The sequence below is a fragment of the Bos mutus genome, chromosome 5, assembly GCF_027580195.1.
Source record: "Bos mutus isolate GX-2022 chromosome 5, NWIPB_WYAK_1.1, whole genome shotgun sequence".
In the NCBI taxonomy this organism is placed as follows: Eukaryota; Metazoa; Chordata; class Mammalia; order Artiodactyla; family Bovidae; genus Bos; species Bos mutus.
In genome coordinates, this window is record NC_091621.1 from 53539598 (window position 1) to 53555131 (window position 15534).

General features: G+C 40.8%; 1 pseudogene; it reads left to right on the top strand.

Moving 5' to 3' along the window:
• Positions 1–6400: 6400 nt before the first annotated feature.
• Positions 6401–12621, top strand: LOC102283631 (large ribosomal subunit protein uL30-like; annotated as a pseudogene).
• The last annotated feature ends 2913 nt before the right edge of the window (positions 12622–15534 follow it).

The window sequence follows — 15534 nt, forward strand, 5'->3', positions numbered from 1 at the left end:
GGAATGATCCTAAAGCTGAAACTCCAGTACTTTGGCGACCTCATGCGAAGAGTTGACTCACTGGAAGAGACTCTGATGCTGGGAGGGATTGGGGGCAGGAGGAGAAGGGAATGACAGAGGATGAGATGGCTGGATGGCATCACTGACTTGATGGACATGAGTTTGAGTGAACTCTGGGAGTTGGTGATGGACAGGGAGGCCTGGCGTGCTGCGATTCATGGGGTCGCAAAGAGCCGGACACGACTGTTCTACTGAACTGAACTGAACTGAAAGTAATGCTCAAATATCCTTCAAATCTGGCCCAATGCTTGACTTTTTACATTGGAGTTGAGGTCGCAGGGGCCATCATGAGCAAAAAAACTTTAAAGGTTTGTATGCTCGGACAGTACTTGTTTTTGGTGGCATCTGACTTTTTATATACCTTGTTTCATGAAAAATTGGGTTAGGTCAACACTGGATCTGCTGTTTAGTCATGAAGTTGTGTCTGATTCTTTGTGACCCCATGAACTGTAACCTGCCATGCTCCTCTGTCCATGGGATTTTTCAGGCAAGAATACTGGAGTGGGTTGCTATTTCCTTCTCCAGTGTATCTTCTGCATCTAGGGGTCAAACCTGCATCTCCTGCTTGGCAGGCTGATTCTTTACTACTGAGCCACTTGGGAAGCACTAGACCAAGTATGACGTAAATCAAATCCCTTATGATTATACAGTAGAGGTGATGGGTAGATAAAAGGATTAGACCTGGTAGAGAAAGTGCCTGAAAAACTATGGATGGAGATTTGTAACATTGTACAAGAGGTGGTGACCAAAACGATCTCTCCCCCCAAAAATTTCAAGAAGGTAAACTGGTTGTCTGAGGAGGCTGTACACATAACTGAGGAAAGAAGGGAAGCAAAAAGCAAGGGAGAAAGGGAAAGATAGGCCCAACTGTACGCAGAGTTCCAGAGAACAGCAAGAAGAGATAAGAAGGCCTTCTTAAATAAACAGTGCAAAGAAATAAAGGAAAACAATAGAATGGGAAAGACTAGAGATCTCTTCAAGAAAATCTGAGATATCAGGGAACATTTCATGCAAGGATGGGCACAATAAAGGACAGAAATAGTAAGGACCTAACAGAAGCAGAAGATATTAAGAAGCAATGGCAATAATATACAGAAGAACTATATAAAAAAAAGGTCTTATTGATCCAGATAGTCATGCTGGTGTGGTCATTCATCTAGAGCCAGACATCCTAGACTATGAAGTCAAGTGGGCCTTAGAAAGCACCACCACGAACAAAGCTAGTGGAGGTGATGGAATTAAAGCTGAGCTATTTCAAACCCTAAAAGATGATGCTGTTAAACATTGGAGTTGAGGTCATAGGGGCCATCATGAGCAAAAAACTTTAAAGGTTTGTATGCTCGGACAGTACTTGTTTTTGGTGGCATCTGACTTTTTATATACCTTGTTTCATGAAAAATTGGGTTAGGTCAACACTGGATCTGCTGTTTAGTCATGAAGTTGTGTCTGATTCTTTGTGACCCCATGAACTGTAACCTGCCATGCTCCTCTGTCCATGGGATTTTTCAGGCAAGAATACTGGAGTGGGTTGCTATTTCCTTCTCCAGTGTATCTTCTGCATCTAGGGGTCAAACCTGCATCTCCTGCTTGGCAGGCTGATTCTTTACTACTGAGCCACTTGGGAAGCACTAGACCAAGTATGACGTAAATCAAATCCCTTATGATTATACAGTAGAGGTGATGGGTAGATAAAAGGGATTAGACCTGGTAGAGAAAGTGCCTGAAAAACTATGGATGGAGATTTGTAACATTGTACAAGAGGTGGTGACCAAAACGATCTCTCCCCCCAAAAATTTCAAGAAGGTAAACTGGTTGTCTGAGGAGGCTGTACACATAACTGAGGAAAGAAGGGAAGCAAAAAGCAAGGGAGAAAGGGAAAGATAGGCCCAACTGTACGCAGAGTTCCAGAGAACAGCAAGAAGAGATAAGAAGGCCTTCTTAAATAAACAGTGCAAAGAAATAAAGGAAAACAATAGAATGGGAAAGACTAGAGATCTCTTCAAGAAAATCTGAGATATCAGGGAACATTTCATGCAAGGATGGGCACAATAAAGGACAGAAATAGTAAGGACCTAACAGAAGCAGAAGATATTAAGAAGCAATGGCAATAATATACAGAAGAACTATATAAAAAAAAGGTCTTATTGATCCAGATAGTCATGCTGGTGTGGTCATTCATCTAGAGCCAGACATCCTAGACTATGAAGTCAAGTGGGCCTTAGAAAGCACCACCACGAACAAAGCTAGTGGAGGTGATGGAATTAAAGCTGAGCTATTTCAAACCCTAAAAGATGATGCTGTTAAAGCACTGCATTTAATATGTCAGCAAATACCGAGAACTCAGCAGTGGCCACAGAACCAGAAAATATCAGTTTTCATTCCAATGCCAAAGAACAGCAATACCAAAGAATGTTCCAGCTACCAAATAATTGTTCTCATTTCATATACTAGCAAAGTTATGTTCAAAATCCTTCAAGCTAGGCTTTAGCAGTATGTGAACTAAGAACTTCCAGATGTACAAACTGGGTTTAAAAAAGACAGAAAACCCAGAGATCAAATTGCCAACATTCGTTGGATCATGGAGAAAGCAAGGGAATTCCAGAAAAACATCTACTTCTGCTTCATTGACTATGGATCACAACACACTGGAAAATTCTTAAAGAGATGGGAATACCAGACCACCTTATTTATCTCCTGAGAAACCTGTATGCAGGTCAAGAAGCAACAGTTAGAACCAAACATGGAACAATGGACTAGTTTCAAATAGGGAAAAAAGTATGTCAAGGCTGTATATTGGCACCCTGCTTATTTGACTTCTATGCAGAGTACATCATGCGAAATGCTGGGCTGGATGAATCACAAACTGGAATCAAGATTGCCAGGAGAAATATCAACAACCTTAGATATGCAGATGACACCATTCTAATGGCAGAAAATGAAGAGGAACTAAAGAGCCTCTTGATGAGGGTGAAAGAGGAGAGTGAAAAAGCTGGCTTAAAACTCAATATTCAAAAAACTAAGATCATGGCATCTGGTCCCATCACTTCATGGCAAATAGAAGATGCAAAAGTGGAAGCAGTGACAGATTTTATTTTCTTGGGCTCCAAAATCACTGTGGATGGTGACTGCAGCCATGAAATTGAAAGATGCTTGCTCCTTGGAAGAAAAGCTATGACCAACCTAGACAGCATATTAAACAGCAGAGACATCATTTTGCCAACAAAGATGTATATAGTCATGTATGGATGTGAGAGTTGGTCCATAAAGAAGACTGAGCACCAAAGAATTGATGCTTTCAAATTGTGGTGCTAGAGAAGACTCTTGAGAGTCCCTGGACTGTAAGGAGATCAAACCCGTCAATCCTAAAGGAAATCAACTTTGAATATTCATTGGAAGGACTGATGCTGAAGTACCAATACTTTGATTACTTGATGTGAAGGGCAGACTCATTGGAAAAGATCATGATGCTGGGGAAGCTTGAAGGCAAAAGAAGGGGGCAACAGACGATGAGATGGTTAGATAGCATCACTGACTCAATGGAAATGAATTTAAGCAAACTCTGGGGTATAGCAGAGGACAGGAGCCTGGCGTGATGCAGTCTCGTGATGCAGTCTACGGGGTCACAGAGAGTCAGACACAACTTAGCAACTAAACAACATTAACAACAACACTGGATCACTGCAACAGAAGTTGGGCGACTTTTCAAACTAGCAGCTACAATTTGTAATCAGGCCCAGGGGTGCAGTTTCTGCTATTGCCCAGGCTACCTGACTGCCTTCTTCAGTCAAGCAGGAGAGAGGCAAAACTGGAAAGTATAGGCTGCTTCGATGTTAGATTCACCTTTGGTGTTAGACACAGCTTCACCCATAATTAGAGTGAAAGTTTTTTGGGGGTACCAATTTCATCTGTAAAATAAGAATAGCAATAGTCTCCTCAGTGAGAATAAGTAAAACATATAAACTCTACTATTCATAACTATGCCCATAAACTATGGTCCATAGGCCAAATCTGGTTTGCTGATTGTTTTACAAATAAAATTTTACTGAAGCACAAGGACATCTATTTATTATATATTATCTATGTGTCTTCATAACATAGGCAGAACTGAATAGACTCAAATATTTACTTTCTGGCCTTTTATAAACAAAGTTTGCTGCTCCCTGTAGTAGAACACAGCCCTGCACATGGAAGAGAATTGTCGTAATTATCTTCTTTTTCACCATTCTCTCTTTCAGTGGGTGAAAGTGGAAAAGAAAGAATGGAGAAGAATTGGCAAAAGAGAGACTAGGGTGGGTAATTGTCTCTTTCCATTTAATGGAAACTCAAATTGGAATTGACCTTGAGTCTGGGACTGAGACCTAATAGTGACTTGAAGAAGTAAAAAATTTTTTTCTGTATTGACAACTGTCACTGGTCCAAAAATTTTTTCTTTCCTCTTGGAAAGCACTATATGTCACCATTGAAGTTAATAGTTCATTCTTGATTACAGTTATCATTGGCAGAGACCATGAAAATCTTCCATCAGAGTGTAGCACTGCCATTCCAGGCAGATTTTGCCTGTGTTGGTATTGATTTCAATTAAAACAAGTTATCTCAGTCACTGGGCTTCCTGTTGGCTGCACTCATTGCCCAGTGATGCAAATGGAAAGCCTGTTTCAAACCTATGCTATCTGGTTACTTACAACAAGGCCCAGGCAGCTGGGTGTATAAACAAACCTCAAGGACCAATCATTGTAGAAGGAAATGATCTTCATTTGCCCTCCATGATGTCATCCATGTTAGGCCTGACAGAGTTTTAACAGTTATTGACTGTGAGACCAGGCCAGTCAAATCTTACGAATTCATCTTATTCCTCTTCAGGGCAGGTAGTCAAGCGTATCCCAAAACGTTTGATTTGGTTCAACTCCTTGTGTACATTTCCTTTCTGTCTCTCCTTTTCCCCCTGCCTCCTCCTGTGGGAGGGGTTTGTGTGTTTTCATAAAGCATAGCATGATGGTGTTCTGCGTCTGTGTTTTTATTCTGTGGCTGAGCTTTTCTCTTCTACCTGTTAGCTTATAAGTAACCTAATCCAGGGATGAAACTCCTTCATTGCACATAATGACTCAGCAGTTTGTGTCAGCATGGTTCTTTATAGTAGCAAAACAGACCATTCTTTCCAAAGATACATGGCACATGAGGCAAAATGTATAGCACATGTTGCAATCTGTGCTTTAGTAAATTCACATATTTGAATTGTTGCCTTTAAGGCTTGTGTACTAGATTAAGTCACCTAGCTAAAAAGTGGGCCTAAGTCACTGTGGAACAGATTGACTGTTCCCTCCCCCTCCCAACCCCCAAACTCTTCATTTGGACATGTAGCTAGATAATATTCCCCAGCCTTCTTTACAGTTATATGCAGGCTTTTCCTATCCTTTCCTTTGTGGGTTTAGCACTGATAATTGAAAGCTAATTCACTCTTTCTTCATGCTACTTATAACGTCCCAGCAGAGAGTCCCCTCTCTGATAAATACTCTTGCCCTTTCTCTCACCCTTTCTTTTGCATTTGGTGCTAAGAATGGTGTAGGGGGTTATTCAAAGATAAAAAGAGTTTCTATCCAATTTCATAAATGCAATTGTCTTCTGATTTGGTGATATTTAGAACCTGGGAGCATGAGCCTACCTTCCCAGTCTGTGCTCCACGCTGCCTCTATCCTCATTCTAGAAAAGCCATCAGCAAACTTAAAACCCATGATTGCTCTACAAGAGTTTAAGCAAGTCCCGTCCCATCTGTCACTGGCAGTTGGAAAGCAGAGGGGAAATGGAGCTGAACCAAGGAAGGAAAATGGTAGGAGAGAGGGAATAGGGTGAAGAAGAAAGAGGAAAACCTGAAGAGTGCCTGGACTAAAAGCATGCAATCTTATTTTCAAGATGTCCATTTAATGCCATTTTTTTTCTTATTGTGTGGTAGAAGCTGATGCCACTTTCTGAGGATACAATAGTATGATATTTTTTAAAAGTAATTCTTTAGGAATGAATAATTTTGTTAAATTTATGACACAGGCTTGTATAACCAATATACAGTTTTTAAAAAAGGATGGTTTAATGTGGAAAATGTTTTTCTGGTAAGTATCATGCCCTATCCTAATGTGGTTATCTTTTATTTATTTTTAAAATTTTTATTATTTGAAAGATAAGTGCTTTACAATGTTGTGTCGGCTTCTGCTGTACAACAATATGAATCAGTCATAATTATATCTGTATCCCCGTCCCTCCTGAGCCTCCCTCCCCCTCCCATCCGACCTCCCTAGGGTTTGTTAAGGCACTGGGGCTGCACATGAGCAGTAGCTGCAACATTAGAAAGATGGCGGTTCCAGAAAGTCACCTAGAAAGAAGAAGGCATATCAGGCCCTCAAAGCTACCCAAGAAAAGCAGTTGCTTTTGCAAGAAAGAAGAAGCAGAGGAAACGAAAAGAGCTCAAGTTTAGGCATCAGGGTTCCTAAATGATTCCTGGTAGCAACTGCATAACAGAGTGTGACTTAGACAGTTAGAAGTGAAACTCCATGGCTTGGAAGTCCCAGATAAACATTTCTTGACCTTTATTCTAGGCATCCAAAGGGTTAATGGGGTGAATTAACTAGTGCTGAGGATCATTGCAAGACTTTGCCTGAATAAGATTTTCAGTGGTATCTTTGTGGAAGTAACCTTTCCTACCATAAACTCACTTTGGAATAGTGGAACTTCATGTGACCTGTGTGTATGTGTGTGTGTGTGTGTGTGTGTGTGCTCAATTGTGTCCAACTCTTTGTGACCCCATGGACTGTAGCCCTCCAGGCTCCGCTGTCCATGAGATTCTCCAGGCAAGAATACTGGAGTGGGTTGCATTCCCTTCTCCAGGGGATCTTCCTGACCCAGGGATCAAACCCAGGTCTTCTGCATTGCAGGAGGATTCTTTACTGTTTGAGCCACCAGAGAAACCCTTATGTGACCTGGGGATTTCCAAATCTAAAGTCTGTTCGGGAACTTAACTTGGAACACAGACAAGCCAAGGTCAAGAATAAAAGTGTCCCTCTGACAGACAGAATGATTGAACAGCACTGGGGGAAGTTTGGTGTCATTTGCTTGGAAGATTTCATTCATAAAATTGCCTTGCTAGGGAAGAATTTTCAGGTGATCTCAGGGTTCTTGTGCCTTTTCCAACTCTCAGTGGCCCACTGTGCTACCAAGAATAGAGTGGGCTTCCTCAAGGAGGTGGGCTCACCTGGTTATGGAGGCAAACACAGCACTCAGTTCACTGGGCAGGTGAGCTAAACCCAGAATCTCTGAAAGCACAGTGCATTGGAAGCGTGCATTTTCGTTTCATGTTATGTTACCCAATATGTTCAAATGTTGCATGCGTGCTTGGTCGCTCAGTCATGTCCGGCTCTTTGTGACCCCATGGACTAAGCCTGGCAGGCTCCTCTGTCTGTGGAATTTTCCAGGCAAGAATGCTGGAGTGAGTTGCCATTTCCTCCCTTAGGGGATCTTCCTGATCCAGGAATCAAAGCTGCATCTCAAGTAGCTCCTGCATGATCAGGCAGATTCTTTACCATTGGGCCACCTGGGAAGCCCATCTTCAAAGGTTATTTACTGTTATATTCTCAGAAACTGAAGGGGAAGTGTCAGGGAAAAGATGGTGATATACACAGCAGGCCCTTTTTATCCTACCTCAGTTCCAAGGAAAAATTCCTGTGTGTTTTCCCCACTGGCCACCATCCACTCTGAAACCAGCCAAGGACTCATGCCATGGAGGAGGGAGTCCTGTTTTGTCACATCTTCTTTCCTGGAGTTTAATGTTTGTGAATGAATACCCAAGTATGAATACAAGACAGCAATAGACCAAGCCCAAGGGTGTTTTTCAACTTGGGGATTCCCAGGGCCTTGTTTTGGGAGGAACTTGAAATACAACTAGAAAGAAGTACATACACACACACACACACACACAAAAATTACAGTAATTAACCTGGAGCAAATATTCAGGAAGGCTGAAGTGAAGTCTGTGAAATCATGAAGGGTGTAGCTTCAAAATGAACAATAGCTCAGTTTCATAAATGTTTATTGAGTTTATGAATTTCAACCCATGTACTAAGCCCCGAGAATACAAAGAAAATAGTCTTGCAGTTTAGTAGGGACTCATACAGTAATTTATGTAGAACAGAGGTGGTGATGGAAATGCTAGAGGGCTTCCTAGATGATGTGAAGGATGTAGTAAATCTTGAATGAGTAGAGTTTGATCCTCAGAAGAAAACATTGCAATCAGAAGACAGAAAGAGCATCTGAGGAACTATGAACATTGTTCAGAATTGATAGAGCTTAAAACGTGAAGTGGGCTTCCCTGTGGCTCAGACAGTAAAGAATCTACCTGCAATGTGGGAGACCTGAGTTCGATCCCTGGGTCAGGAAGATCTCCTGGAGAAGGGAATGGCTACCCACTCCAGTATTCTTGCCTGGGAAATCCCATAGAGAGAGAAGCCTGGCGGACTACAGTTAACAGGGTCGCAAAGAGTCTAGTCAAGGCTATGGTTTTTCAAGTGGTCATGTATGGATGTGAGAGTTGGACTGTAAAGAAAGCTGAGCACCAAAGAATTGAAGGTTTTGAACTGTGGTGTTGGAGAAGACTCTTGAGAGTCCCTGGACTGCAAGGAGATCCAACCAGTCCATCTTAAAAGGAGATCAGTCTGGTTGTTCACTGGAAGGACTGATGTTGAAGCTGAAACTCTTTGGCCACCTGATGGGAAGAGCTGACTCATTTGAAAAGACTGTGATGCTGGGAAAGATTGAGGGCAGGAGGATAAGGGGATGACAGGGGATGAGATGGTTGGATGGCATCACCGACTCAACGGACATGGGTTTGGTAGACTCTGGGAGTTGGTGATAGACAGGGAGGCCTGGCGTGCTGTGGTTCATGGGGTTGCAAAGAGTTGGACACGACTGAGTGACTGAACTGAATTCAAAGAGTCTGACACGATTGAGCAACTAACACACACGAAACGTGAAGCTGAGAGTGATGGGCAATGAAAGCTGGAAAGTAAGAACCCCTTGCGACTTTTAGATGGCATTTAGGATTTTTAAGGATTATGTCACCCCACAGAAAGGCCCAAATTCAAGTGGTGTTGAGAAAACTGAATAGCTACATGTAAAAGAATAAAATTAGAATATTTTCTAATACCATATAAAAAATGAACTCAAAATGGATTAAAGACCTAAATGTAAGACCAGATACTATAAAACTCCTAGAGGAAAACATAGGCAGGATGCTCTTTGACATAAATTTCAGCAATATATTTTTGGATCTGCTCTTAGAGTAATGGAAATAAAAGCAAAAATAAACAAATGGGACCTGATTAAACTTAAAAGCTTTTACATGGCAAAAGAAACAATAAACAAAACAAAAAGGCTACAGAATGGGAGAAAACATTTGCAAATGATGCAACTAACAAGGGATTAATTTTCAAAATAGTCAAACACCTCATACAGCTCAATAAAAAAAAAAATAAAAAAATGGGGAAAAGACTTAAACAGACATTTCTTCAAAGAAGATATAGAGATGGCCAACAGGCACATGAAAAGATGCTCAACATCACTGATTTTTGGAGAAATGCATATCAAAACCACAATGAGGTATCAATTCACACCAGTCAGAATGGCCATCATCAAAAAATCTACAAATAATAAATACTAGAGAGGGTGTGGAGGAAAGGGAACCCTCTTACACTATTGATGGGAATGTAAATTGGTGCAGTCACTAGAGAACAGTATGAAGTTTCCTTAAAAAACTAAAAAAAAAAAAAAATAGAGTTACAATATGATCCAGCAATCCCACTCCTTAGTATATATCTGGAGAAAACTCTAAGCTGACAAGATACATGCACCCCAGGGTTCACAGCAGTACCATTTACAATAGCCAGTTCATGGAAGCAACTGCAATGTCCACAGATAGATGAGTGGATAAGGAAGATGTATGTATTCCAATATATAATGCAATATTACTCATAAAAAAAGAATGAAATAATGCCATTTGCAGCAACATGGATGGGCCTAGAGATTTTCATACCAAGTGGAAGAAGTCAGACAGAGAAAGACAAAATTATATGAGATCACTTATATGTGGAATATAAAAGAATAATAATACAAATGAACCCATTTATAAAACAGAAATTGAGTCACAGATACAGAAAACAAATTTATGGTTACCAAAAGGGAAAGAGGGAGAGGGATAAATTTGTAATTTGGGATTAACAGATATACAATTACTATTTATAAAATAGATAAACCACAAGAATCTACTGTATAGCACAGGGAACTATGCTTAATATCCTGTAATAACCCATAATGGAGAAGAAACAGAATATATTCATATATATGTGTAACAGAATCACTTTTCTGTAAACTTGAAACATTGCCAACAACTATACTTCAAAAAAATTACAATTTAAAAAGTGAATAAGATCAATAAAAACAATATTTCAGATAAAACCCTAGAAGATTAATGATAAATTACCTACATGTTCAAGGGCATTTTTGATGCCATTCTCAGCATATGGTATTTCCTGTATTCTTACATATGAATGGTATGAGTCTTACACATTTAAGTACTTAACTGTGTGTGCAATATTTGTACATCAGAAAACACAAGAGTTGTATCAGAGTGGCATATATTTAAGTATTCAATACAGGGCAAAGAACCAATTTCCAATGAATTTAAAGAAGGGAGAAAACCTTTGTAGGTTGAGTGGCCTCCCTGTTGTTCTTCCTCGCTGTTTTTACTCCTTTTCGCCTCTTCCCTCTCTTTCTTTCCTTTCACAGTTATGTAATGGTCTCTGTGTGCCAGGATGTATGACAAAAACTGGGAATATAGTGGTTAGCAGTGATAGATGGCTACCAAACAATTCCCCACACCCTCCAAAAAATATAAGTTCTCAAGAAAGCGTATTCTGTAAAATGGAATTAACAAGGCTGAATGGCATAATGGAAATCTTCCTGGAGAGTTTGTTAAACTGCCACCTGAAGCATAATGAGAAGACAGAATGGATCCCTGAAGGAGGAGTAGGTGTGGACAGATGGTGAGGAGCAGGGGAGGACATGTGAGCCTCACTAAACGAAGTGACGAAAGACAGGAAAACTCCTGAAGGATGGCACAGAGGATTCGTGTGATGCATCATGAGAACATTTGTGGCTGCAGCATTCCTTCTTGGATCAATCTGTATGAAAACCTTTCTGACACCATTAAAACCCACCCTTTCTTCATATCCTACTTTTTATTTTAGGGATTTCTACAGGATTTATAAACATATTTTTCCTTTTCTCACATTCCTTTATCAGGTAATTTAATTTAGACCACATTCATTTGGAACTTATTTTGACACAATTTAGCTCAAATAGATTGCTGTATATAGTCATGTATGGATATGAGAATTGTACCATAAAGAAGGCTGAGCACCAAAGAATTAATGCTTTTGAATTCTGGCGCTGGAGAAGACTCTTGAGCATCCCTAGGACTATAAGGAGATCAAGCCAGTCAATTCTTAAGCAAATCAACCCTGAATATTCATTGGGAGGACTGATGCTGAGGCTGAAATTCAAATACTTTGGCACCTGATGTGAAGAGCTGACTCACTGGAAAAGACCCTGATGCTGGGAAAGATTGAAGTCAAGAGAAGGTGGCAGCAGAGGATGAGATGGTTAGATATCATCACCTACTCAATGGACGTGAATTTGAGCAAACTCCAGGAGATATTGGAGGATGGAAGAGCCTGGCATGCTGCAGTCCATGGGGTTGTAAAGATTAGCAACTGAACAGCAGCAAAACAACATACTTGGAAGAAACACACATGCATTTCTTTCCGCCTCTTCTGTATTTTATCTTTTCATTCAGATATATCTCATACCAAATTCAGCTGCACTGAAGCTCCTGAGACAACTTTGACCTTTCTAATATGACAACTTCCATGGTAACCCTTTCTGATCATCAGTGAAAGTACAGCTGGGAGACGGTTTCTTACTGAATGCCTTGGCTAGCTGGAGCCAAGGATTTGGACATAACCTTGTTACTACTGCTGGCAGCTGTCCAGGCACAAAACATCTTGATGCTGAGGTCTCTCCTCTTCTATATTTAACAGATGGGATAGTTGAACTTCCTTCGATGCTCACTAGCCAATGAGCAGGAAGCGGACACCATAGGCCTGGGGTGATTCATAACAGCTATTCTAAGGTTGCAGGAATCTTCTCTGCTTTTCACTTGCCCAAACCCAAGACACAGCAAGTTTGTTGGGTAAAGTCACACAGCCAAGAGGACTGATGCAGAACTCAGAAACCTCAGGCCGGCACTCAGAGCTGCTCAGGAATCTTTTTAGGTTTCTCCCTCTCTGTGAGATGACTGTACCATTCATCTTTTGCCTCAAGCCTCCCACACATCCTCCTCTCAAGGATGACCCAGACTCATACTTCATTGAGAAAACAGAAGTCATTGAACATGAACTCATCTTCCCACCACAAAACCTGCCAGAGCAGTGCATCTGCATCCCAATTCTCCTTCCTCCACCATGATGGAAGTGCTCCTCCTCTGCCAAGAAGGGGTATTTCTCCACTTTTGCACTGGCTTCCACTACCTTTTGTGTTATCAAAGACTTTGCTCCTTGAGTTATTCATGCTTTTCCTCAGCAGTAACATCTCTCTGTTCATTTAATCATTCCCTTTATCATACAAGCATGCTGTAGTATTTTCCTTCTTCAAAGACTTTTTTTTTCAATGACCCTACATACTGTTTCAGTTCCTGCCTTATTTCTCTGTTCTCCTTTGTAACTGAATTCTAAATTTATCACTGAAAAAACTGCTTCTACCTCGTCATCTTTCTTCCACCCTTCAACTCAGTCCAATGTGCTTCTTCTATATCTCTTCTACCTGGAACTTTCTCTGGTAAGGTTAGCAACAGCCTTCAGGCAGTCTAATCTAGTGGAGGTCTTCCCTCTCATCTTCCTTGGCTTCTCAGCAATATTTGTCAAAGTTGACACTCCACTTGCTTGAAGTATGCTTATCCCTTGCTTTCCAGGATCATTTTCCTAATTTCCTTCTCTTTCTCAATCTTTTCTGTTGGGTTCTCAAATGTTGGCATTGCTCAGAGGTGGCCCTAGGTCTTATATTTTGTCTAAATGTTCTTCTTACTCATATAAAACACTTGCATTGCTTTAATTTTTATGTGTTGAGTTGTGATAATTTATTTCTTGCTTCTTCATTTGTGTCAACTGTGAATGTCACATACTCAAATACCCCAAGCAAAACACTGAGCTCCTTTGCTCTCATTTGACTTGAGCAACTCTTCATCCAGTTGAAAGAGACAAACAGAATACCCATTCTTTCACTTTTTAAAAATTTAAGGTGAAATGAACATAACATAAAATGAATAATTTTAAAGTGAAAAAATTAGTACTTACTATGTCTTAGCCACTGTCCTATCAGGTTGCTATGAAATAATTCATTTAAACGTCAAAACAGCTCAGTAGATACTATGATAATGGCTCTTTGCAGATGAGGAAACAAAGCAATTTGCTCAAGGTCACGCAGCTAATACACGGTGGAGCCAAGATCTGAGTTTTAGAAATCTGCCTCATTAGCCTGCCCTCCAATGGTTATATTGGATTATGGAAATCATATTATTTCTTTCTCCTCCTAGAAACTGTTCAGTGGTTTCCTAGTCTGCTAACAATACGCGTCATGACTTCGAGGGCCTGCATGAGCTGGCCCTTGACTGTTTTTCTACTCTCATCCTGACTCTCTCCACATTACTCACTCTTCTTAGTGAATTCTTCCCTCAGGCCTTTTCACTGTTACCTCCTGCCTTCAGGTCTCCTCACATCCTGTTCCCTCAGCTGAAAACACCCATTCCTTGTTCCATCCTTTATGTTTCAGTTTAAATGACTCCTCCAGGGGCCTGTTTCTGCAATAAGTATCCTTTCCTGTGATTCTTCTCTCATCTCTCTCTTCCATGCTCAAAGGTATTATTTTAGTTTGTAATTATGGTGTTTTTTTATTTCTTGGTTTGGTTGGTTTCTGCTTGCTAAACCTCTAGAACCGTGGCCCCTCAAACTTATTGGCACCAGGGACCAGTTTAGAGGAAGACAGTTTTTCCACGGACCAGGCAGGGCCAGGGATGGTTTTGGGATGCTTCAAGCGCCTTACATTTATTGCTCACTTTTATTCCTATTATTATTATATCAGCTCCACCTCAGCTCGTCAGGCATTGGATCCCAGCGGGTCTAGAATATAAGCCTCTTGAGGTCAAGGACTGTTTTATTTTTATGTTTGTCCTTGTAGTAATTATTATACCCCCTGAATTTTTCAGTGCCTAGTACAAACCAGATTAATGAATGAATGGCCCCAATTCTATTTTATGTAAGGAAGAATGAATTGAATTACCTAGATTTTTATTTTACTTTTTGGATAGTTCTATATGCCTTCTGTCTACATTCTCACTGCCCCTTCAGTGGAGAAAAGAAAAAGAAACTGCCTTCAGTTCCTGATGTTGCTAAATAATTTTCAACTTCATTGCTCTGGGCCTTCCTGGTGACTCAGCAAGCAGTAAAGGACCCACCTGCAATGCAAGAGACTGCCTGCAATGCAAGAGACCACTTGCAATGCAGGAGATGCTGGTTCAATCCCTGGGTTGGGAAGATGCCCTCCACAAGGAAATGGCAACCCACTCCAATTTTCTTGCCTGGGAAATCCCATAGCAGGGGAGCCTGGTGTTCTGCAGTCCATAGTGTCACAAAAGAGTTGGACCTGACTTACTGACTAAATCACCACCAGATACTGGTTGAATTCATCATTTGATTTCAGGGAAGATTAAGTAGAATTTATCCTAGCAAAATACAGCCTAGCAACATCTGGTCTCTTTGTGCTGTGGTTTGAAGTGCTTGCTGGTTAGTGGCTCCTTGTTTTCCCTCCACATCTCTATTTTTTTTTTAAAGTAATAACACTTGGAGTTATTACAGCAGACACCTGGCACATTGGTCAGGCTGTACAGCTTTACCTTATACTCAGTCCATCACAGAGATGAAAATAACACCATGCCACAGTGTGACAATTGTAAGACTTCAGGAATCAAAGACAATACCCAGCCTGTGATGACAACCCACATTCTGCCAACACTATAGAAAATGAGTCCACAAATTGCCTACTCCACGCTCTCCCACATGAGTCTGTTCCCAGAGAAATACTTGCCTCTTAATTCCGAGAGAATGCCCTTAGGATGAGGAAGACGCTGTAAAGCGTCTTGTGTGGCTTTCTGCTATAGATTGATCTTCAGCTTACACAGCTGCTGTCCCTTAGGATAATCAGGAAAATAGAGGGCTCAGAACTCATGACAGCTGTCTTTATTGACTGTTAGAGGATTTACATGCAATTTCAACCCTCTCACCGAGTAAGAAGGGCCTTTTTTGGCTTCATGTCAGAGAAGGAAACTGA